Consider the following 24,652-nt stretch of genomic DNA (forward strand, 5'->3'; position numbering starts at 1 on the left):
TTGGTGTGTGACACCTGCCATGAGGCTGTAAACTTGTTAGGGAGCTCCGAGTGTCCTGGCAACACGTACACAAAAGGGAAGTATGGCCACTTACAACACTTACAGTGACCAGAAGGTAAAGAAGATAAATGAGTCCTTCATAAGGAATACAGCAAATCCTGGGTCCTCCCTGGGAGCCACAGTGTTGGGCGTCTGGGGCTGGCTCTTACCTGCCTGTCACTGCAGGCTGATGGCAGAGGACTGTGAACCAGTCAAATCGAGTCTGTCCACAAGAAAGGGACAAAAAGTCTCACCTTAACATTGATGGGACCTGGGACAAGAGTTAACATGAAGCCCACAGCCCGTCCTCCTATTCTCATACTGGCTGCATCCCACATCAAGATGGGCCTCATGCCCATGCCTGCGGACACTGCAGCCCACGTGTCCAAGTTCCACCCAAGCCCAGCAAACAGCTGCCCGGTGAGGTGTCCATAGCAGCTGTGAGATCTTCCCTCCAAAGAACAGAGCCAGCACAGAGTCCCTCTTAGGTCCCTTTGAGCGGAGACCCAGGTACCAAAGCTGGCCTGGAAGGGCTCTGGTTGGGAACATCTCACTGACCCTTGGAAACTCCTCACTCTGTGGTGAAAGGCATGCTGGAGGGGGCCCAGAGAGAGGGCTTCTACAGGTAGACCAGCCTCGAACTCCTGGGCTCAAGTGATCCTCCCGCCTCAGCCTCTCAGCCTCCAGAATAGCTAGGACTATGGGTGCGTCCACCACCACTCCTGTCAATTTTTTTTTTTTTCCTTTATAGAGCTGGGGGTCTCACTATGTTTATCACCAGCCTGGGTCTTGAACTCCTGGCCTCAAACTATCCTCCTGCCTCAGCCTCCCACATGTTTTTAGTGACTATTATTCCACTGTCTCTTAGAAAGCTCCTATTTAGAAGGGTGTGAGCAAAGGGGACAGGGAGTGTTAGAGAATAAGACTGAGCAGGTAGTCAGCAGGCCCACAGGAGAAAAATGCGGGCAAATGAGAGCTTTGCAGAAAAGAGTACAATGACCTCAGGAAGCCAACACAAATTTGGAAATAGTGGGGCTCTAGTTAAGAAGAAATGAAAAAGCCTACAAAATAGATAAGAGGAGGAGTCAGGAGAAAAATGGCCTAGAGGAGGACGAGACAGGTAAAGGAAAGCAGTAATAATCTGAGTGCATTACATTTTTTTTTTTTTTTTTTTTTTTTTTGACGGAGTCTCACTCTGTCACCAGGCTGGAATGCAGTGGCAGGATCTCAGCTCACTGCAACCTGCAACTCCCAGGTTCAAGCAATTCTTCTGCCTCAGCCTTCCGAGTAGCTGGGACTACAGGCACACGCCACCACGCCCAGCTAATTTTTGTATTTTTAGTAGAGACGGGGTTTCACCATGTTGGCCAGGATGGTCTCGATCTCCTGACCTCGTGATCTGCCCGCCTCGGCCTCCCAAAGTGCTGGGATTACAGGTATGAGCCACTGCACCCCGCCAAGTTTTATAGATAAGAATTGAGAAAATTATTGATTTGGCAAAAAAATTACAAATGTGTGTCTATACACAAATGTATGTATGTAATTTTTATAAGGATCTCAAAAGAATAAATAAAATAGGCCGGGTGTGGTGGCTCACGCCTGTAATCCCAGCACTTTGGGAGGCCGAGGTGGGAGGATCACCTGAGGTCAGGAGTTCAAGACCAGCCTGACCAACATGGCGAAACCCTGTCTCTGCTAAAAATACAAAATTAGCCGGGTTTGGTGGTGCATGCCTGTAATCCCAGCTACTTGGGAGGCTGAGGCAGGAGAATCGCTTGAACCTGGGAGGTGGAGGTTGCGGTGAGCCAAGATCGTGCCACTTAACTCCAGCCTGGGTGACAGAGCAAGACTCCATCAAAAAAAAAATAATAATGTCTGAAAATTCTTTGGGGAGGGACAAAGGGACCTAGACACAAATGCATCGTCATTTTACTAAGCCTTGGTATCAGGACAGGGCTTGGGCAGACGAGAAGACAACAGGTAGGTTGTCTAGCAGTGAGTGTCTTGTTGAGGCCATGAGGCGTGGGGCCTCCATTCAGGGCGGGACAGAACCTGAGGGGCCCGTGGGAGAAGAACTGGGGGGTTGACAAAGACTAAACACAAGAGCTTATAAAGTTTTATGGTTCAAATAACTTATTACATTGAGATTATTCACGTGATTAACTTTGGCAGCTACACCTCGTCCCTGCCAGGGATCACACACAGTCCTCATCCTAACAAACATCCCTGCACCACACAGGACCATCCAGCCCATCTGGCAAGTGCAACGGGAACAGGGTTGTGATAACAGAGGATGAAGGCGAGGTCTCCCCTAGCTGTGACCTTGCCCAGGACCAGCTTTTTGCAGCTTTATCCTGGGACTCTTGGGACCCCAGGGACCCTGGAAAACCCAGTGTAGACCCCTCAGGAAGAAGTGGGCAGGGAGGAGGGAATTCCCTATTTCGCTGCCTACAGCTCCTTCAGGATCAATGCCTCCTCCTTGAAGGCCAGCTGTACCGTGGCCTTGACACTGAGGCTTCCCGTTACTGGCAGGCATGTCTGATTTCCTGTCCCTCCAAAGCTGTCCCCCTAGTCCTCGGTGAGCCTCTCCCCAGCGGCCCCAGGGAAGCAGCCCACTTGGTTCAACTTCTCCATAGGGCTGAGCTCCCTCTGCTGGAGACATGTACCTCTTACCTTTTTTTTGGTTTTGAAACAGGGTCTCTGTCGCCCAGGCTGGAGTGCAGTGGTGCGATCTCAGCTCACTGCAACCTCTGCCTCCTGAGTTCAAGCAATTCTTCTGCCTCAGCCTCCCAAGTAGCTGGAACTACAGGTGTGCGCCAACATGCCCGGCTATTTTTTCTTATTTTATTTTTAGGAGAGACAGGGTTTCACCATGTTGGCCAGGCTGATTTCGAACTCCTGACCTCAAGTGATCCACCTGCCTCAGCCTCCTAAAGTGCTGGGATTACAGGCATGAGCCACTGCACCTGGCCTCACCTCTCACCTTTTATTATGGATTCCAGCAGTTAGTGAGGAAAGCACCGCATGCTAGTCCAGGACTCTGCCATCTCTTGGTTGCATCCAAGACCCCATCTCTCAGGAGAACAAGGAGGAATTGTAAGAATTCATGCCCAGGCCCAACTGCCTAGAGGCAGAGAGAAGGGCTGTCAGCCCGATCCCCCACTCTGGCCACTTTTCTCGCCCACTCCCTCCCACTGCGCCCACTTTTGACGTCCTGCACCGCCAGTCTCTTGTCCTCTTGGTTTTCTGGCAATAAGCCTCCACCTACCCTGTTCTCCGCACCCCACCAGGACCCCATGGCAGGTACTTCAACTGTCTCGCGAGTTCCCTCAGTTTCCTCGAACCCACGTCTTCCCACTGTGAAACCAAGAGGTGAATCTGATGAGGTCCCCCCGGTCAGCCTGCCCTGCTTGATTCAGTCACTTGCATATTGTTACTTTTCCCCCAGGTAGCTGAAGGCTGCACTGCAGAACGCTGGAACTTAACCCTGCTGGCTTCCTTAAGGATAACATTTATATGTCACTATGGTAACGGCCGCTTAAGTTGTTTTTCAGGAATCTGGGGCTGCTCCTGTCCAGTTCAAACCAGCTGAAATCACTTACTGACCCTTCACCTGGGCCTATGCAAGTGCCCAAGAGGTGGCTTTTTGATGTCAGAAGGACAAAAACTCCATCCTCAGATATGCTAACACCACCGTTTTCTGAACATGTGTTCAGTGAAGCGCCACGAACCCCAACTACACTTGTGCAGAGCGCTAATTACTTCATCTCCCCCACTACCAGTCACCTCTGCCTACTCCTTAGACCATCCCACTTTGCTAACCCACACATATCCCTAAGCCTTATTTTGGGGAGGTGAGTTTGAGAGCTGTTCTCCCACCTCCTGACTAGGCTGCCTTGTGAATAAATCTTTTCTCCTTTGCCAAACCTGCTGTCACAGTGATTGGTTTACTGCTCAAGGGCAGAACCAACCTGGTCAGTGTCAACTGTGCCTGTACAACAACTCCCCCAGCCATAGTAGGTTGCAGCTCCTGCCTGCTCTGTCTTAATCCAGAGTACCAACTCCAAAGGACAGGGACAGCCTGTACAGTGAAGAACCTTCTGACTCTTGCTTGATTGCTCCCTGGTGCTAGACCTGTTGTGCCAGACCATGAGGAATGGGAATTCATGACCCAGCCCCAGGGCCTGGCCTCCCTCCTGGCCATGGCTAAATTCTGTGAGGCCCCAGTGCCACTGTGCAAAGGGGCTCTGGAAATCCAGCGATTGCACCTTGTGTTCTTTTCTCAGTTGTCATCTACACATTGTCCCTCTGGGCATCTGTCCTCCTCTGTGCTCCTTCCGCTTGACAAAACCTCCCACTCTCAAACTCTGTATGTGTGTTTTGTGATCAGTAAATGCACTTGTATTATTCAATAAACTCCCATTTCACCGAGCATTCTCTCCCACCTCTTTGCCTTAAAAAAACCCTGATCTTTTTTTCTAAGACATAATTTATCCTTAGTTCTCTCAGTAGAGGTTTCTCTGCATCTCACCGTCCACATTCTTCAGGGCAGGGGAGGTTGACGTGTTGCTCAAGCCTCCAGCCTTCCTTTGTCCTCTGCCATCTGGTTATACCACTCTCACACTCTGCACCGGGCTGTTATCTACTGACGTCGGGGGAGCTGCTTCTCATTCATGGAAGACTTTGGTATCAAACCATGGCATAGGTTTCCTCTCCACCATGCCTCTCATCATCAATTCATCAATAGAAGTTATTAATACTTCAATACCTATTAAAGGGTGGATCACCCAGTCATTAGCCTTTCAATTTTGTGATGCATTCTTTTTTTCACCTGTAATCCCTGTAAACTTTGAGATGGAGTTTTGCTCTTGTCACCCAGGCTGGAGTGCAATGGTGCAATTTTGGCTCATTGCAACCTCTGCCTCCTGGGTTCAAGCAATTCTCCTGTCTTAGCCTCCCTAGTTTACAGGGATTACAGGTGCAGTAATTACAGGTGAGTTTATAGGGAGTACAGGGCGCCAGGATTACAGGCACCTGCCACCACGCCTGGTTAATTTTTGTAGTTTTTAGTAGAAACGGGGTTTCACTATGTTGGCCAGGCTGGTCCTGAACTCCTGACCTTAGGGAATCCACCTGCCTCGGCCTCCCAAAGTGCTGGGATTACAGGCATGAGCCACTGCACCCAGGCTTTTGTTGTGATGCATTCTCTACGCTGTCTCAGCTATCCACTCCCTGTGTTCTATTACCCGAGATGTTCTATTTGCTGAAATCACACGTGCAGGCACCTTACTGTCCGTCAATCCACCAGTCCTGCTGGGTTTGTTTGTTCAAGCACTTCCACTATGTCTGTGCTTTGGCAGCCCCAGGACCTCTTGTCATTGTCCCCTCTGTGTTCCCCCTGCTCACCAGCTTCCTCCTGTCTTCCCTTTCTGCCCTCCTTGGATTCCACGGGATATCATTTCATTCACTCTCATACCAAGAGCCCAATCCCTTGGCCCTTTGTCCTTTCATTGTCTCTGCTTTGTCAAACTGCAGTCGTAGATGAACCCAACCGTTCTCCACTCTAGCTTGGGCGTGAACCCCAGAGTTTTGCTTGAGAAAATGGCAGAGCTTGGCAGGTTGTTCTCATGACAAAATCATGGTCACTGACTTCAACTTAACACTGTGCCCTGAACACATCCCAGGAATCCTACTGCGTTTTCTTCATAGGCTGCATTTCTACTCTTTATATTTTGAATCTCTGTTCCTCTTTTCCTCATGTCTCCCTCAGGAGATGTCCTTGCCTCCCACTTCACGAGGAATATGTAAACCACCAAGCAGAAATGTCTTCAATACCCCTTGACCAGGGATAAAACTGTCTGCAGCAACACCCACCCAACCTGTCCTCTCCAATTCCACCTGTTATCCAAGTCAGAGCCTCCCACCTTCTCAGAAAAATTTCTTATCTATATCTTCATTCCATTTAGTCCCTGTCTCTACTGGCTCCTGGCTAATTTTATCAGCACATAAGCATCTTTGAAAATCTTTTTTTTTGAAAATCTTTTTTTACAAAAAGCTCTTTCCTGACTCTGTTTCTTTTTTTTGTTTGTTTGTTTCCTCTCCTCTTCAGAGCTAGTTTTCATGGCTGAGGTGTTTACATTCACTGGGTCCATTTTTCCACCTCCCGTTTACCACTTAAGCTATTCAAATCCTGAATAACCACAAAATGACCTTCCTGTTACTAAATCCAAAGAACATTTTCCATCTTTATCTTACCTGGCCTTTTAGGGCACTTGGTACAGTTGACATCTTGCTTTTTTTTTTTTTTTTTTTTCACATCACTGGTCATACTTTCTTCCTATCTCTCTGATGATTCATTAGTGTTCTTTGCCAACCCTGTCCTCTCTAGTAAACTTGATATTTGGAGTCCTTTGAGGCTCTGTCCTTTGGACCTTCTATTTCACTTCACTCTACATCTCTTCCTAAGCAATTTCTTCTACTTTCACAGCTCTTTTCATCTGTGCGAATAACTCCCAAGAGGTCATTAGGTGATAATGACCTCTCTTCCAAGGTCAAACCCACATATCCCCAGCTGCTACTCAAACCTCAGTTGTGTGGTTTATGGTCACCCCAAACACATGTGAAATATGTAACTCTTTGTCTTCTTTCCTTCACCAATCTGTTTCAACTTTAGTGTTTTATAAAGTGGACAGCACAAGCCATTCAGTTATTCCAAACCAGAACCTAGTGGTCATCTTCAATCCTTAACTATCCTTCACTCATTCTATATAAACTATCTCCAAGGTCCATTCATTCTGCCTTTTCACTAGTTCTCAAGTCTATTATCTTTTCTCTGTCCTTACTGTTATTTTTCCTTCTGCTCCTCTGCCATTACTTTCAACTACCATTTTCTAGGTAACTAAAGAATCTCTTAAATGGTTTTATTGCACCCATTTGTTTGTTTTGTTTAATTTTTTTTTTTTTTTTTTTTGAGACAGAGTCTTGCTCTGTTGTCCAGGCTGGAGTGCAATGGCACAATCTCTGCTCACTGCAACCTCCACCTCCCGGGTTTAAGCCATTCTCCTCCCTCAGCCTCCCAGGTAACTGGGACTACAGGTGCCCACCACCATGCCAGGTTAATTTTTTTTTTTTTTTTTTTTTTTGTATTTTTAGTAGAGATGGGGTTTCACTATGCTGGCCAGGCTGGCCTCAAACTCTTGACCTCAAGTGATCCGCTCGGCTCAGCTTCCCAAAGTTCTGGGATTATAGACATGAGCCACCGTGCCCCAGCCTGTTTTGTTTAAGTTTTATTGGTTGAGGTATAAAGACAAAAATTGTGCAGGGTTAAGGGTACAATACAATGAACTTTCCAGATGTACGGACCCATGTAAAAGGTACCCCAATTAAGATATAGAACATTTCCATCACCTAGTAAGTTCCTCGTATGCCTTTCCAGTCAATCTCTGCCACAATAATTGTAGATCCATTCTGGGGTAACCAATTTTCTGATTTCTAGAGCCATAGTTTAGCATTGTCTGTTCTAGGATTAGCAGCTTATTTTTCACCATGTAAATTCCAGCTCAGGAGGCTCCTCTCCCCTGTATGTCTTTTCTCAAAGTGCTAACCATGACCCTGGCTCCTTCCATTCTCAGAAACCACTGTCCTCAACACATGGCCTTCAGCATTACCAGAAGAGGAAGAGAGAAAGAGATTTTTTTAGCACAGGTTTGGAAATATATTCATCGTTTTCGCTTACCTTCCATTGGTCAGAACTCACTTCATGATCCACCTACATGCAAATGGCTTGGGAAATATAGGCTTCCTGTGTGCCCAGGAGGACAACGAAATGGCCTGGTTAGCACTGAGCATTGTCTCTATCACAATAGAGGAGGGGTGATTCCCCAAAGGAAAATTGGTGTGAAATAACTGTCAGAGGCGTTTGAACCAGAGCGACTCCATCTTGAATAGGGGCTGGGTAAAATGAGGCTGAGACCTACTGGGCTGCATTCCCAAGAGGTTAGGCATTCTAAGTCACAGGATGAGACAGGATGTTGGCACAAGGTACAGGTTACAAAGACCTTGCCGATAAAAGGATGTGATGAAGAAGCCAGCCCAAACCCACCAAAACCAAGAAGGCAATGAAAGTGACCTCTGGTAGTCTTTATTGCTCATTATACGCTAATTATAATGCATTAGCATGCTAGAAGTCACTCTTGCCAGTGCCATGACAGTTTACAAATGCCATGGCAACATCAGGAAGTTACCCTCTATGGTCTAAAAGGGGGAGGAACCATCAGTTCCGAGAATTGCCCAACCCTTTCTCGGAAAACTCATGAATAATCCAACCTTGTTTAGCATATAATCAAGGAATATAAAATATAAAAATAGCCAACCAGCAGCCCTCGGGGATTCTCTGCCTATGGAATAGCCATTCTTTAATCCTTTACTTTCTTTCACTTCACTCTGCGGACTCTCTCCGAATTCTTTTTTTGCGAGAGGTCCAAGAACCCTCTTTTGGGGTCTGGATCGGGACCCCTGTCATAACAGAACCACTGATAGAAGGCAACTCAGAGAATAATAAAGAAAATCTTGCACGAGGTGTATTTATAATGAGCTGACTCAGTAAGACTGAGTTACTTCTTAAAATAGACTGAGGCTGAGAAGACATTTGTGGACAGGGTTACACGTCTTTGTATATTTCCACCTCAGCACGCATGGATGCTGAGCAGGAAAACACTACTGATATCACTACCTTTGTAACTGCCCCGTGAGTTCCCCCTGCCCGCAGCACAAAGACCACAACATTGCAGTAAAGGGTTTAGTTGATGAAAGGCTGGCCACACTGATACAGGAGCTAGAAAGAAGTTATTTAGGCAGATACTGAGGGTAAAAGAATCCTTGGCAGGGCTTCCTTTCTAACAAAAAGCAGCCCAAAAAATTATTTTTTCATAATTAAAAGTAACCTGAAAAATCGAGCTGCAAATATAGATAAGCAAGCTGCAAGTTTGCACGGGGGGATGCAGGCAGCTGCGTCAATAGAAAAGGGCTACCTGGGAACCAGGCATATCCAACATGGAGGCTCCGTCTTCCCTTTTCTTTGTTACCACATGTACAGTAAAGAGGGAGGCAACATGGCACCGACCAGGTAGAGAACCCATCTGCGTAATTAAAGATTAGGGTGGAGGCAGCTAGCTTTTCTCGCCCTATGCATATGGTACACTTAACCGTAATCAATTTTTCCTGCTCTATGCAAATAGCACACATGATCTAACCAATCTTTCATGCCCTATGTAAATAAGACTCCGCCTCCTCAAGCTCATCTATAAAACACCCTGCATTTCACCGCGGACTGGAAAACTCATTCGGGATCCCTCTCTCTTTCTTTTGCCTATTAAACTTCCGCTCTCGGCTGGGCGTGGTGTCTCACGCCTGTAATCCCAGCACTTTGGGAGCCCAAGGAGAGCAGATCACGAGGTCAGGAGATCCAGACCATCCTGGCCAACATGGTGAAACCCCATCTCTACTAAAAATACAAAAATCAGCCGGGCGTGGTGGTGCGCCTGTAGTCCCAGCTACTCCGGAGGCTGAGGCAGGAGAACGGCTTGAATCCGGGAGGTGGAGGTTGCAGTGAGCCCAGATCGCACCACTGCATTCCAGCCTGGTGACAGAGACAGACTCCATCTCAAAAAACAAATGAACACTTCCGCTCTCAACCTCACTCTTTGTGTGTCGGCCTCCCAGTTTTCTGTGACTGTGAGACAACGAATCTCGGGTACCACTCCAGACAGCCAAGCCGCTTCAACAACGTATGGGAGACAGAATTATTACTCAAATTAATCTCATTGAAGGCTTGTAGGTTAGGGGTCTTTCAAAGGCAGCTTGGGGAAAGCGGTGGGGGTGGCTAGACAATGGGTGCTTGCTGGTGATTGGTTGGGTTGGAGATAAAATCAGGGAGTCAAAGCTGTCTTCCTGAGCTAAATTGCTTCTGGGTGGAGCCACAGGAGCAGCTGGCAGGTCCAGGTTGAGTCAGGGTGTCAGACATACAAAATACCTGAAAAGACATCTTAAAAGGCCATTCTACTATAGTGGTGTTATTTGCAGGAGTAATTGGGGAAGTTACATATCTTGTGACCTCTGGAATAGTGACTGGTAATCCTTTATGTCTACACCTTAGCAGAATTCAGGCTCCTCTCTTCCTCCTAGCCCTGTGGTCTCTCATTAGCTTACATAGGTGGCTGAGTTTTAGGGAAGGGCTATTATCATTTAAACTGTAAAATAAACGTCTCCCAAAGTTAGCTTGGCAGCTTGAAGGCCAAAGGCAAGAGGGGGGCTGGCTAGATCAGATTTCCCTCATTAGCACAGTTTTCTCACTGATACGACTTTTGCAAAGGCGATTTCATCTTCAGATTAATCACAAAATTATGTACAAGGTCCAAGTGTCCCCCCACTAGATGATGATCTTAACACCTTCATCTTATGAAAAATGGGGAATAGATTCCCAAAGTGTTGCAGTTATTTACGCCAGGCTCCATGGATTCTAGCTGCATTTGAGGGCTCTCTGGCTCATGGCGTCAGCTCCTGACTCAATTGTCCTCAGTGTTTCATTGATAAATTCATAAATTTGAGACTGTCTCAAAAAAAATTCTGATTAGTGTTGTGATAAGCCATAAACCATAATTAGGAGAATGCAGCTAACTGTGGGGATGAGAAAGACTTCCCAAAGAGTTCTCAAGCCTTCGTGAAATTGAATAAAGACAAAAACAGGGAAGTCTGAAACTGCAGCGCAATGACCCACAGGCCCGTTCCATATGTGTCTTGGGCCCAGTTCATCTCCAAGGGCACTGATCTGGTCCTTGAAGGTCAGCTTTTTATGTAAACTGTTTGAGGACCAAGGTGTGTGTGGGCCTGCTGTTCATTGCCTGATGAGCTGATAGTGATAGTGCGTTCTATCAGTTTTTAGTGGCTTATTCGCACATCTGAAATGTTATTGAAATGTTATAAAGTTCACGGAGGGCTACTCTATTGGGATTACAATTGCTCTTTCTCTCCCTCGTTCCTTGTTCTCCATCTTCCCCTCCACAGCCCACCCTGCCATGCGGGTTCCAGCCATTCCCAAACGAGTATTCTGTCCTTCAGGTCCTTATTTAGAAAAATAGTCATTGGCCTGGTTGCCTTTCAATGTTTAATTCCACGTTCATAAGTGGAATTAAAGCCTGCTCTTGCCCCTTTCCTCCTAGAGGACAGGAGTTAGGATAATATGGTGACCTAATTAATGGTAGTCTTGGTTGACGAAGTATTTGTCAGGTAATTTGGAATGACAGCTATGGAAAGCTTACCTCTGGAGGCTTAGCTTAGTTTGTCCAGTAGGTGGCAGTAGTGTACAAGCTGTGCGAGAGCACGTTCTCAAGAAGACAAAAGGCAACTTCCGTTCCTGAGCGAGAAAAGGACCGAATGCAGTATCTGTTCCTAAGCAAGCACCCAGCCAGCTGTATCTGGATGTGGACCTGCATTCTGTCCATGAGGAGACCAACAGGTGACTCTGAGTTTAGAGAGCTACGTATTAAACATAATGGTGTGTAGATTTAGCAAGAGACACTAAAAAAGTTGATTATTAGGGGCCAAAATCTCAGATCCCCTTATTAAGTAAATTGGTTTTCCTGATAGAGGCGCCCTGTGTTCAGACAGCGTTTGTGTGGCAGAGCTGACTGCAAGGAGACAAAGGCTTGCTGGGGCTTTCATAGGATGGTACTGTGCTGGAGTGGGCTATGTAGAGTACGATCACGCCGAGGCTGCAGGGAGCGAGCTTGCAGGTGTTTGGTGGTATAAGTCGGGCGCAGGAAGATTGTGAGTTATTTACACAGGAGGGCTGTGTGTCCTGGACCATGAAGAAGGGCAGACTTGTAGCTTATTTGCTTCTTTTTGCTTTCCCCTGCTCCCACCAGCCTGACTTTTTCCCTAATGAGGACTTCACAGTTTGCAGCGTTGTCAAATTAGCTAACCAGATACAACAGGAGTCAGGCTTTCATTCCCTCTTGCAGCCTGTTTCGGTGCTTCATGTGGAAATCCTGTAGTTAGAGTCCCTCTCTCTTTCTCTTTCTTTCTCTCCCTTTCTCTCTCTCTCTGTCAACAGAGGCACTGTAAATTACCAGTGATTGGTCAAATTTGTCACCATTCTTTATCTCCTTCCCTCCTGTCCCTGAGTTTGGCTGTTGTACACAAGCCTGGCTTTCATATCACACTGGATGTATGGGGAATGAGGCTCGACACTGTCACTGCATTTGTGTTATTTCATCTGATCAGTGTTGTGATGAACTATAAACCACAAGGACTCAAGGGATCCCCCTGCCTCAGCCTCCTGAGTAGCTGGGATTACATGTATTATGATACCTGAAATAGGTAATATATTAGCTGCCTATATACTATTAATGCTAATTCATCTATCTGTACTAATTAAGACTTAGCACCTTAGGTGAATGGAACATAGGCTAAACAAGCTTTTTAAAATAACTATTTACAACAAAAGTAATGTATGTTAAATGTAAGAACGTATCTGAAAAGTAATGCGCACAAAGGAAGGAATACATTTTGTTCATCTTTTGCTTATTTTTAGTTGGGTTCTTTGTTTTATTACTATCGATTTTGCAAAGTTTTTAAAGTGTTCTGGATTCAAGTTTCTATCAGATAAATGCCTTTTGAGTTAAATATACGGAAAGCATTCAGTCTTTTAGTGTTAAATATGATGTTAGCTGTAAGTTTTTTGTAGATAAGCTTTATAAGGTCAAAGAAGTTCCCTTCTCTTCATGGTTTACTGAGCGTTGCTGTTTTTAAAATTGTGAATGAATGTTAAATTTTACAAAGTGATTTTTCTTTGTCTATTGAGATGACCATATGTTTTCTATTTTTAAATTTGTTTATATGGTGATGACACAGATTGATTTAAAAATGTTAAACCTACTTTGCATTCCTGGGATAAACCACTGTTTTAGGAAAAACTCTCAAATGATGTTTTTCCTCTGCTCTCACACCATAACAACAGTCATCAACACAGAAGAAGACTTCCATGACCAAATGTGTGGGGGTTTTTCCACACACCCCAAGTAGTGGACACCAACTGGGTGTCCTCCAATTCAGGTCTGAAAATGTCTACCTGGAGATAGCATCAGATCTCACAGTTTGAGGGCTCAGTCCACAAGACTGTCTTCTCCATCCCCTAACTCATAAGTCTGAGCCTCCAGAACTTCTGACTGATGGGCTTCATGTTGGGGTTCCCATGATCCCCTCTTTGGGTTTAAGTTGATAGAGCAGTTCACAGAACTCAGGGAAACACTTACTTATATTTACTTGTTTATTATAAAGGATATTTAAAAGGATACAAATAAACAGTCAGATGAAGAGATATATAGGGTGAGGTCTGGAAGGGTCCCGAGTGCAGAAGCTTCTGTCCCCATGGACGTGGGGTGCGCCACCCTCTTGGCACATGGATGAAATCTTTCTTCACCTTCCTGTCAGCCTCCATGTGTTCAGCTCTTCAGAAGCTCCCTGAGCCCTGTCCTTTGAGGCTTTGATGGAGGCTTCTTCTGTTGTCCATGTTTGAAGCAAGGACAATTGTATTAAAATGTGATTGGACAACAAGGGTATTGTCTAAACCCAGCAAGACTTGTCTGTTCAGATTCTTCTTGGTCTCTTTGTGCAGCATTCCTTCCTCCAGAATATGGGCAGGACCCTCTCTGGAAAGAGGGTATTACAACTCGTAGTCAGATAAGAATCCTGACTTGGGTGGGTGAAAGTAGAAAGGAGAAGGCCAGAAAGGTTTTGTTTTCTGAGAACTGCTTCTGAGGCCCCCCAACATTATAACAAAGGACTGTAACAATCGTTATGGAAGTTATGAGCTAGGAACTGTGGATGAAAAAAATATTTACATATAATATCACAACTACCCTTGGTTACAATGTATTATCATTCTGTTATAGTCTTTGGTTCAATTGCTAAACTTTTACTTAGAATGTTTACATTTGTGTTCATGAGGAATATTGATCTGAGTTTTCTTTACTTGTAATGTCTCAGTTTAGTATCAGCATAATATTGGCTTCTTATAATGATTTAGGATGTATTCTTTCTTTTTTAATTTAATGCAAGAATGTATTCAAGGTGTTATTTCCTCCTTAACTGCTTAACTGTTTGGTTGAATTCACCATTGAAACCATTTAGACCTAGAGTTCTCTCTGTGGGAATGTTTTTAAACTACAAATTCAATTTCTTTAATAGGCATAGGGCTATTTAGTTTATCTGTTTCTTCTTGAGTAAGCTTTGGTAGTTTGTGTCTTCCATGGAATTTGTCCATTTCGTCTGAGTTGTTGAATTTATTGGCGTAGAATTGTTAATCATATTCCCTTATTATCTTTTTAATATTAATAGAATTTTTAGTGATGTCATCCTCTCATTCCCAATGTTAGTAATTTGCGTCATCTCCATTTTTCTCCTTATCACAATGGTTAGTTTAATGATTTCATTGATGTGAAAAAACTAGCTAATGGTTTAGTTGATTTTCTCTATTGTTTTACTGTTTTGTATTTAATTGATACTTTACTCTGATTTTCATAATTTCTTTTCTTCTATTTAGGACGAATTTAATTTGCTCTCCTTTTTCTAGTTTTCTGAAGTGGAATCTGATGTATTTTTTCTTTTCCAATGAAGGCATTTAGTGCTACAAGTTTCACTGAAGTTACTGTATTTGTTTCCTCTTTACCCATGAGTTATTGAGGAGTATGCTATTAAGCTTCCAAGTATTTGGTAATGATCCAGAGATTTTTCTGTTACTGGCTTCTAACTTAATTTCATTGTAGTTAGAGAACTTACGTGGTGTGAACTTAAATAACCTTAAATTTATGGAGACATATTTTATGAGCCTAACTATGATCCCTCTTGAAAAATGTTCCAAATGCACTTGAGAAAAATGAGTATTCTGCTGAGAGGGAATGGAGGGTTCTATAAATGTCGGTAGGCCAAGTTGGTTGATGGAGTTCTTGAAATATCCTAATGTCCACAGTGATTATTCATCTACTTGTTATATCAAGCCCTACCAGCCTATTAGCTGAGAATGACTGGATCTGAAATTTTAGGGCAATGTCAAACTGGAGCCAGCAGCATCATTATTTGGTTTTCCACATTGTTGGGAGACCATCCCTGTAACATATTCCAAAGCAAATTTCTATAAAATGCCAGTCTGGGGAGATGCTCTGTGGAAACAATGTGATATAGGTCAAATGAGTATGAAGCACTTGGGGAGTTAGAATACATGTATGAAAGCTTGTTTAATTTGGTTAGTTATTTCTCAAATTTATTTTATCATAGCATCTTTTTTTACATGACACTAATAAAATCCTTCAGAACTAAAATTATTTGGGATACATTTAGAGAAATATGTAGATATGGCTAGTATCTAGTAGGTACTAGATACATTTCTGGCTTTTGTGGTCACATAGATATTTTTTATTTATAGAAGTATTATTACATTCCTATTTTAGTAAGTCCTTTTTTTAAAGAGCAGGTACCACATTTTAACAAATCTTAATGGGATGACCTTGTGGTTTTCATTTGCCACTACTGAAGTGACAAATGATATTAATTCATGGATATTATTTTCTAACGAAGCTGATATCAATGTGTGTAGAGTTGTATTTAGAATGTTAGATCAATATCTGTAGTTGAGATAGGTGGAAGGGTTTTTGAATGTGTATGTTAGTTTTGTCAGGCTTTGACATTTAAGGCTAGGGTAGCTTCTTAAATTAATTAGGATTGTTTCCATGTTTGTGGGCTGCAGAATAGTTTACATAACATAAAAATTGTCTGTTTGAAAGCTTAAAAAGACTTGCCCATAAAACTGTCTGAGCCCAGAGCCATAATTAGATTATAAATGAGTATAATTAAGGGAATGTTTGGTTTGTTTTACGTGTAAAGAGTGGAGGAGAGTTAAATACTTGACATGTGGGAGAGGCTTCCTTAAAGCAATAGAGTCCCTTGATACCAATTACAAGGAAACATGGGCTCCCTCTGTGTTCCCTCCCTCCCTTCCTCCCCCCCTTCTCCCCCTCCCCCCACCCCTCCTCTCCTACCTCCTCCTCCTCTCCCTCCCCCCCTTCTTCTTCTTCTCTCTCCCTCTCTCTTTCTCTCTTTCTTTCTTTCTTTCTTTCTTTCTTTCTTTCTTTCTTTCTTCCTTCCTTCCTTCCTTCCTTCCTTCCTTCCTTCCTTCCTTCCTTCCTTTCTTCCTTTCCCTCTCTCCTTCTCTCCTTCTCTCTTTCTCTCTTGACAGAGCTTCACTCCTGTTGCCCAGGCTGGAATGCAATGGCGTGATCTCTGCTCACCACAACCTCCGCCTCCTGGGTTCAAGTGATTCTCCTGCCTCAGCCTCCTGAGTAGGGATTAGAGGCATGTGCCACCATGGCTGGCTAATTTTGTATTTTTAGTTGAGACAGGATTTCTCCATGTTGGTCAGGCTGGTCTCGAACTCCGGACCTCAGGTGATCCGCCCACCTCGGCCTCCCAAAGTGCTGGGATTATAGGCATGAGCCACTGCGCCCGGCCTCCTGTTGCCTGTTTCTTAGGGTCCCCTTTGTGTATTTGAAAATTAAAACATGAACCTGGGGCCTTTAGAGTGAGAATATCTTCTGGCTTCAGGGTTGTGACTTAACCTCTTAGTAGCCATCTCTATTTTATTTTATTTTTAAGCATGTCACCACTTTTAGGTGTGCAGTTCAATGGCATAAAGTATATTCACACTGTTGTACAACCATCACCCATTTCCAGAACTTTTTTCATCTTGTAAAACTGAAACTCTGTCCTCATTAAGCACTAGCTCCCCTTCCCCCGGCCCCCATTCCTGGCAATCACCACTCTACTTTGTCTGTATGATTTTGACTACTCTAGCTATCTCATATTAGTGGAATCATGCAGCATTGTCCTTCTGTGATTGGCTTATTTAATTTAGCATAATATCTTCAAGGTTCATCCATGTTGTAGTATGTGTCAGAATCTCCTTCTTTATCAAGGCTGAATAACATTTCATTGTGAGTATACACCACATTTTGTTTATCCATGCGTTGGTCAATAGACACTTGGGTTTCTTCTGCATTTTGGCTATTGTGGATAATGCTGCTATGAACATGGGTGTATAAATATCTGTTTGAGTGCCTTCTGTTAAATCTTTTGGGTATATGCTTAGATGAAATTGCTGGATCTTATGGTAATCCTACTTTCAATTTTTTGAGGAACCACCATACTGTTGTCCATAGCAGCTGCACCATTTGAAATTCCCACCAATGGCACATAAGGGTTCCAATTTCTCTACATTCTTGCTAACAGTTGTTATTGTCTTTTATTTACTTACTTACTTATTTATTTATTTATTTATATTTGTGATAATAGCCATCTGAATGGCTATATCCGATGGTATAGTTTATTGTAGCTTTTATTTGCATTTTGTGAATGATTAGTGATTTTGGCATGTTTTCCTGTGCTTATTGGACATTTGTATAATCTCCACATCTTAGAGATGATGTAGATTTCTACCCACTTAGAGGTGAGTAGATTTCTACCCACAATGACACTCCAAGACCTATGCATGAGGCTCTCCAGAGATAGAAAACCCTGACCAAAATCTGAAAAAAAATCTACTCTTTTTAAAAGATTTTCGAAACTTGAACAGAGAGGCATAGAGTTTGAAAGTTACTGGAGTTCAGCGATGGCGTATGGAAACAGTTTGGTATATTCCTTCTTCTCATGCCCCTGGAATTTATCTTTCCTAACGTTTAACTCCATAATTCTTCTTTTGATTCTAAAGTTTATTTAATATTTCCCAATAAGCTTCTCTGTACTCTTGCTTCGAAAAGTTAATTAGAATGTGTTGCTCACAATAGATGAGCCTTAGCTACTCTAACCTAGGATACATTTTATCCAGGGAGTGTCACTGAAATTGATCACCACCAACAAGCTAGCATCGTTGTTTTTCATGGCTAAGAGTAGGCTGCTGTCCAGATCTAGGCAGATAATTCACACCTGAAATGACTGTGTAAATCGAATACATGCTTCACTAAACAGTGGCTTGAAATAAGCAAGGAAAACTATACTGCAATAGAATATTACTCACGAAAAATTTTCTTGAGATGGGAAGTCTTTTTACCCTATGATGGACAAACACTAAAAATTCAGAAATGACATAAAAATACTCAGCTTTTAAAAGTTATGTTTTAAAGATTTCTTTTTCTTTTAAAGAATTGTGAGAATCAGGAAAAATGAGCAAAAGCATTTCTGAAAATATGTAATTAGTGGAGTAAGACTCAGAAGAGAAAGGAGGTCAAATGAAAGACACTAAATTATTCTAAGTGTAATGGTTTTATTGAATAGACTGACTGCCACGGGGCCCAAACAGAAAGTAACTTTTTGTTTCCTCCAAGACCAGCTTCAGAGATAGCAGTTCTGAGGGTCTCCTTCCTGCTCTTTGATGGAATCTTCTACATCAGTGGTCCCCAACCTTTTTGGCACCAGGGACCGGTTTCATGGAAGACAATTTTTCCACAGACAGGGAATGTGGAGAGATGGTTCAGGATGAACTGTTCCACCTCAGATCATCAGGCATGAGATTCTCATAAGGAGTGTGCAACCTGGATCCCTCGCATGAGTAATTCACAATAGGGTTCATGCTCCTATGAGACTCTAATGCTGCTGCTGATCTGACAGGAGGTGGAGCTCAGGCAATAATGCTCGCCTGCCCACTGCTTACCTCCTGCTGTGTGGCCCAGTTCTTAACAGACCACTGACCAGTACCAGTTTGTGGCCCAGGGATTAGGAAACCTTGTCCTACATGACATGTAACATTTAGCCTGCTTTAAGTAACAAAAACAAATCCCATTTTGATGACTACCACCTAATTTTACAAATGAAAAGACCAGCCCCAAACTCCATATTCAACTCCGCATGTTAACTTCCCTCCCAATTCCAGGCTGATCTCTGGCTTGGAAACTGTCTCAGTTTGCTCAGGCTGCCATAACAGAGTGCTGCAGACTGGGTGGCTGAAAATACAGAAGTTTGTTTTCTCCCAGTTCTGGAGGCTGGAAGTCCAAGATCAAGGTGCCGGCACGGTTGGTTTCCTCGAGGCCTCTGTTCTTGGCTTGCAGATGGCCGCCATGTTCCTGTGCCCTCACTTGGGCGTCCCTCTGTGTGTGCCTGTGACCTAATCTTCTCTTCTTATAAGGACAACAGTCTTATTGAATTGGGGTCCATCCTAATGCCCTCCTTTTCCATTAGTTAATTCTTTAAAGGCCTTATCTCCAAATGCAGTCACATTCTGAGATACTGGGAGTTAGGATTTCAACAAAGGAATTTTAGGGGACACAATTCAGCCCCATTATAGGATTCACAGTGAGGAAGGGAGCATGGTCACATTCTCTGTTTCTTCTTTTTTCCCTCAGTTCCTTTTGTCTCTGTTGTTTTCAAGGTCAGAGGAAGGGAAAGGGAAGCTAGAGGAAGGGATCAAAAAGTATTTTTTTTTTTAACTTAAATGCTATAGTGCTATAGTTTGCTTTTGGCTAACACTGGCTTAGGATGATGGAGACATTCTCTGTGGCAGGCATTTAAATTCTGGCTCATCCATGGGGTGCAGGTGTGGCTTCTTCAGAGACTGACCTGTGGGCTGGGGGAGACACACTGTTGATGTCCCTGCATAAGGGGTACACTGTGTGGCTGGTATCTTGCACACTCAGCCCCTGTGCTCTGGCGTATACCCTACAGTCTCTTGGCTTGCATCCCCCCATGATAACTTGCCCCTTCTTGGGCTGGGTACCTTCTGCAGTGTCCACTGGAACATAGAAAACTTATATATCCCTGGGCACTGCTCTGTTCTCTGTCCTGCAGCTGTGGACTGCTCCAGAAAGCCTCCAACGTCAGAAGTATTTAGGTAAGAAGTATGTGTGTCTCTATGTTTCATGGATCTCTTAAACTTTGACAGACACACGTCAGTCAACCCAAGAGTTCCCTACTGTGCTGTGCTCTGATGCAAGCAGATGGGCATCAGATGCAAGAATTGCAAGTTCTCACAGCTTAGCAAGTTATCCTAGGCAGTGAGGAGAACCCATTCTCCCCCTACAGGGCATCTGATCTTTGGGAAGTGTTCTGGGCCTCTGCCTTGGTTTGGAAGGGGGTAGAAGGATGGAGCACACAGGGGGAAGGGAGGAAAAATTCCCTGGTGCTCCATTCCAGGCCAACAGCTCACTACTCCTGGGAGCCCTTACTCCAAGGAAGCTGATTTTAAAGCTTATATTCTCCTAGGACTCCAAGGCAAGGACATAAAATTTGGCTGGGCTTCATGAAAACTGAGACTCTCTTTCTTTCTTTCTTTCTTTCTTTCTTTCTTTCTTTCTTTCTTTCTTTCTTTCCTTCCTTCCTTCCTTCCTTCCTTCCTCTTCCTTCCTTCCTTCCTCTTCCTTCCTTCCTTTCCTTCCTTCCCCCTCCCTCCCCTCTTCCTTCCTTCCTTCTTCCCTCCCTCCCTCCCTTCCTTCTTCCTTCCTTCCTCCCTCCCTTCCTTCTCCTTCCTTCCTTCCTTCCTTCCTTCCTTCCTTCCTTCCTTCCTTCCTTCCTTTCTTTCCTTCTTTTTTCTCCCTTTTCTCCTTTTCTCTCTTTTCTTTTCTTTCAAGGGTTAGGGCTTTGCTATGTTTCCCAGGCTGGAATGCCGTGGCACAATTATAGTTCACTGCAGCTTCAACCTCCTGGGCTCAAACAATCCTCCCACCTCAGCCTCCTGAGTAGCCAGCACTACACTTATGTGCCACCAGACCTGGCTAAGTTTTAAACAATTTTTGGTAGAGATAGGGTCTTTCCGTGTTTCCCAGGCTGCTCTCAAACTCCTGGCCCTCAAAAGATCCTCTCATCCTGGCCTCCCACAGTGTTGGGATTATAGGCGTGAGCCACCATGCCTGGCCTAGGGCGGGTACACCTTTCCTGCTCTCAGGAGTCATGCGTCTCTGACTCTGCCTTCCTCTCCCCAGGTAGACCATTCTCCTCTCTGAGGCTGGTTTCCTCTGTGACACACTGGTAGTTGGGTTTGCAGGTGGCTTTGCCTTGGTCTGACACAGACCTCAACTCTTCATGACCTGACTGTTGGATTCCCTTCAGATCAAAGTCTTAACTGATGTGTCCCTAAAATTCCAGATGCTAAGACCAGGACTTTATCTGGCCTCTCGTGGCCCAGATGCTCAGGTGTCCACATGTCCTATCCTCCATGCCCAGGGGTGGTGTGTGCTTTGGTCCAAATGTTTGTGTCCCCAGAATCCATATGTTGGAACCACAAAAAGCGATAGTGTTAAGTGGGGCCTTTGTGGGGGGGTGGGGGCAGTGATTAGATTATGGGCCCCACCCTCATAATAGGATTAGTGCCCTTACAGAAGAGGCTTGAGGGAGCCCTTCTGCCCTTCACCATGTGAGGATGCATCAAGAAGGCGCCATCTTCGAAGCAGAGAATGAGCCCTCACCAGACGCTGAATCTGCCAGTGTCTTGATCGTAGAATTCCCAGCCCCCAGAGAAATACATTTCTGTTGTTTATAAGTCTAAGGTATTTTGTACCCTGTTGTATAGCCGCCTGAATGAACTATTTGTACATCACACAATACAAAGTGATCACCTACTAGATGAAGGATACAGGTCACTGTAGAAAGTTCTCTGTGTGCCCCCAAGTCGAGGGTGAGCAGAAGGCTTCTAGTTCAAAAATCTGGACAAGGACAGAGAAAGAAAACTGAAATGCCATTGGCATATCAGAAATAGGAGTCCCTCCACCCTCTTCCCACTCCTGCCTGCTTGTCCTAGGATTTGGTTGTGTTGTTCTAGTGCAGGTTCTAGGATTGAGGAAGCCCAGAAAGTGAAGGAACATGGCTCCAGGTCATTAGATTGAGGCCAGAGAGCCTGAAGCAAAGGAAACAGTTCAGGTTCAGGTGAGGTCTTCACATGGAGGATCTCAGCCAGAAATACCCTTTATTCATGCAGCAACCGAGGGCAGCATAATGGTATTTAGAACGTTGATATGTGGAGGAAACAGTTTCCTTTCAAGGTTTCTAGACTTACTATTTGATCTTCCATTTGCTATAATTAAGCCTCCTTATGACGAAAGTTCCTGCCTATGGGGAGTGTTAGAAGGGCCATTGTATTTGCCCAGATGTACTGAGAAAGAGACATGTCCATTGATGTATGCTTTTCCCAAGCACAGAACTGGGGTTGTGTGGGATTAAGCCAGCATCCACATGAGCCTAAACCAGAAAGCCTGACAGTTCTCCTTGTCATAATCTTTAGGTCACTTTGCAGAAGAGACAGTCAAGCCTTTTCCTGGTGAACCCTTTGACATCCCCCGAATGCTGGACAAGCTCTCAGTGGACACACTGATTGCTGCCTATGACCACGTTTCCATTTGCTATATTGATTGCCCAGATCTTTGGCCCTCAGTAGAGGGAACTGAATATCCCTCTACTTCCCCAGACTGTGGGTGTGAAAGAGGTCACTTTAAAATGGACACTCTCATTTTGTGAACTTCATATCCCTTGTGTGCTGGTGTGAGACTTTAGCCTCTTCCAACTCTCCCCCAGTTATTTCCAGGAGTCTCCAAGATTCCTCCCATGGGTTCTGGTGTGAGTCAGCCCCTCTGTCTCTGGTGGAGCTCCAGCACCCATACTGGAAACCACCTGTTTTCAGCACTTCTGTCACTGGCTGCCACCCCCAGCACTGCCTGATGTCAAAGCTGCCCGTGGTAGGGGGCACCATGGGGCTGCAGGTGGAAGAATTACCTTTTTCCCCAACTCCTTCACTCTTGCATGGCGAGAATTCATCAACGAAAATGACTGTCCACCTCAGCTGCACATTGGAATCACTTGGGAAACTTTACAGATACTGACGCCTGGGCCCTGGGAATCGGTGTTCTGACTTAGCTGGTTTGGTATATTGCTGGACCTCAGGATTTTCAAAAGCTATCCAGATTCTAACATGGTTGGGGTTGAGAACTACTGTCTTGTGTCTTAAAGTATGGTTTGCAGTTCAGCAGTACAGGCATCCCCTGGGAGCTTGTCAGAAATGCAGAATCTCTGACCTATGGAATCAGAGTCCGGTGTTCACAAGCTCCCCAGGAGACTTGCATGCATATGACAGTGTGAGGAACACTGGCTTTGATCACGAGGACTGTCATCCAAAGTCACAAATGAGCTGACAGCGATCAGATGGGTTCTGTTGGAGTAACATAAACACCTTAATGTGTTTACATCTTATTGTGTTGAAAAATACCACTCGAGTCTCTCCCTTCTGGAGGAGTGGTGGCTCAAAGCTGAGGGGCTTCCTGAGGATTCTTGGCTCCCCTGACTCTGCACACTTCTGCACTTGTTATGGAGTGAATTGTGTCCCCTTCCAAATTCTTATATTGAAGCCCTACCCTCTAGTACCTCAGAATGTGACTATTTGGAGATAGGCTCTTTTTAAAAGGGCAATTAAGGTAAAATGAACTCATTAGGGTGGGTCCCAATCCTATATAGCTGATGTCCTTATAAGAAGAGAAAATTTGGACACAGACACACATATAGGGAAGATCACGTGAAGAGGCAGAGAGAAGACGCCCATCTACAAGCCATATGGCAACCTCAGAAGAAACCAACCCTACCAGCACCTTGATCTTGGACATCCAGCCCCCAGAATAGTGAGAAAATAAACTCTTGTGGGCCAGGAGCCGTGGCTCACACCTGTAATCCTAGCACTTTGGGAGGCCAAGGTGGGTGGATCAAGGTCAGGAGTTTGAGACCAGCCTGGCCAATATGGTGAAACCCTATCTCTACTAAAAGTACAAAAATTAGTCAGGCATTGTGGCGGGCGCCTGTAGTCCCAGCTACTCAGGAGGCTGAGGCAGAAAAATCGCTTGAACCTGGGAGGTGGAGGTTGCAGTGAGCCAAGATGGAGCCATTGCACTCCAGCCTGAGTGACAGAGCAAGACTCTGTCTCAAAAAAAAAAAAAAAAAAAAAAAAGGAAATAAACTCTTGTGGTCTAAGCTGCCCAGGCTGTGGGCCCTTTGTCACAGCAACCCTAGCAAACAAACACAGGGCCCCTCAGAGCTTCACAAACCCTTCTCTGGCTGTGGCGTGATCTCCCATTCTCCTTACCACCCTCTTTTTACTTGTTTCCTTACAGTTAAAGTAAACTTTGTTGGCTCTTCTTGTGCTCTTAGGAGTTCAAGAACTTGCATCCAATCTGATAAAAGTGCAGATTTGCTGCTCTGTCGCTTGGGCCCCACTTCTTCTGTCTACAAAACTTGCATATTTGGTCTTTGTATCCAGCTTCTTTCACTTTGAAGAAAGTCTTCAGTGTTCTTCTGTGTTGCAGCATCAGTACTTTATTCTGTTTATATCTGAACAATATTTCATCGTATGGATCTATTACATTTTGCCTGTCCATTTATCAATCAATGGGCATTTGTGTTGTTTCCATTTGGGAGCTATTATGAATGAATAATGTTTATTCATGTACAAGGTTTTGTGGGGACATACGTCTTCAACTCTCTTGGGGCATATCTAGTAGTAGATTTGCCAGGCCATAAAATTCACAGAAACAGAAAGTAGATTAGT

Source organism: Hylobates moloch, unplaced genomic scaffold (genome assembly GCF_009828535.3).
Source record: "Hylobates moloch isolate HMO894 unplaced genomic scaffold, HMol_V3 SCAFFOLD_22, whole genome shotgun sequence".
Lineage (NCBI taxonomy): Eukaryota > Metazoa > Chordata > Mammalia > Primates > Hylobatidae > Hylobates > Hylobates moloch.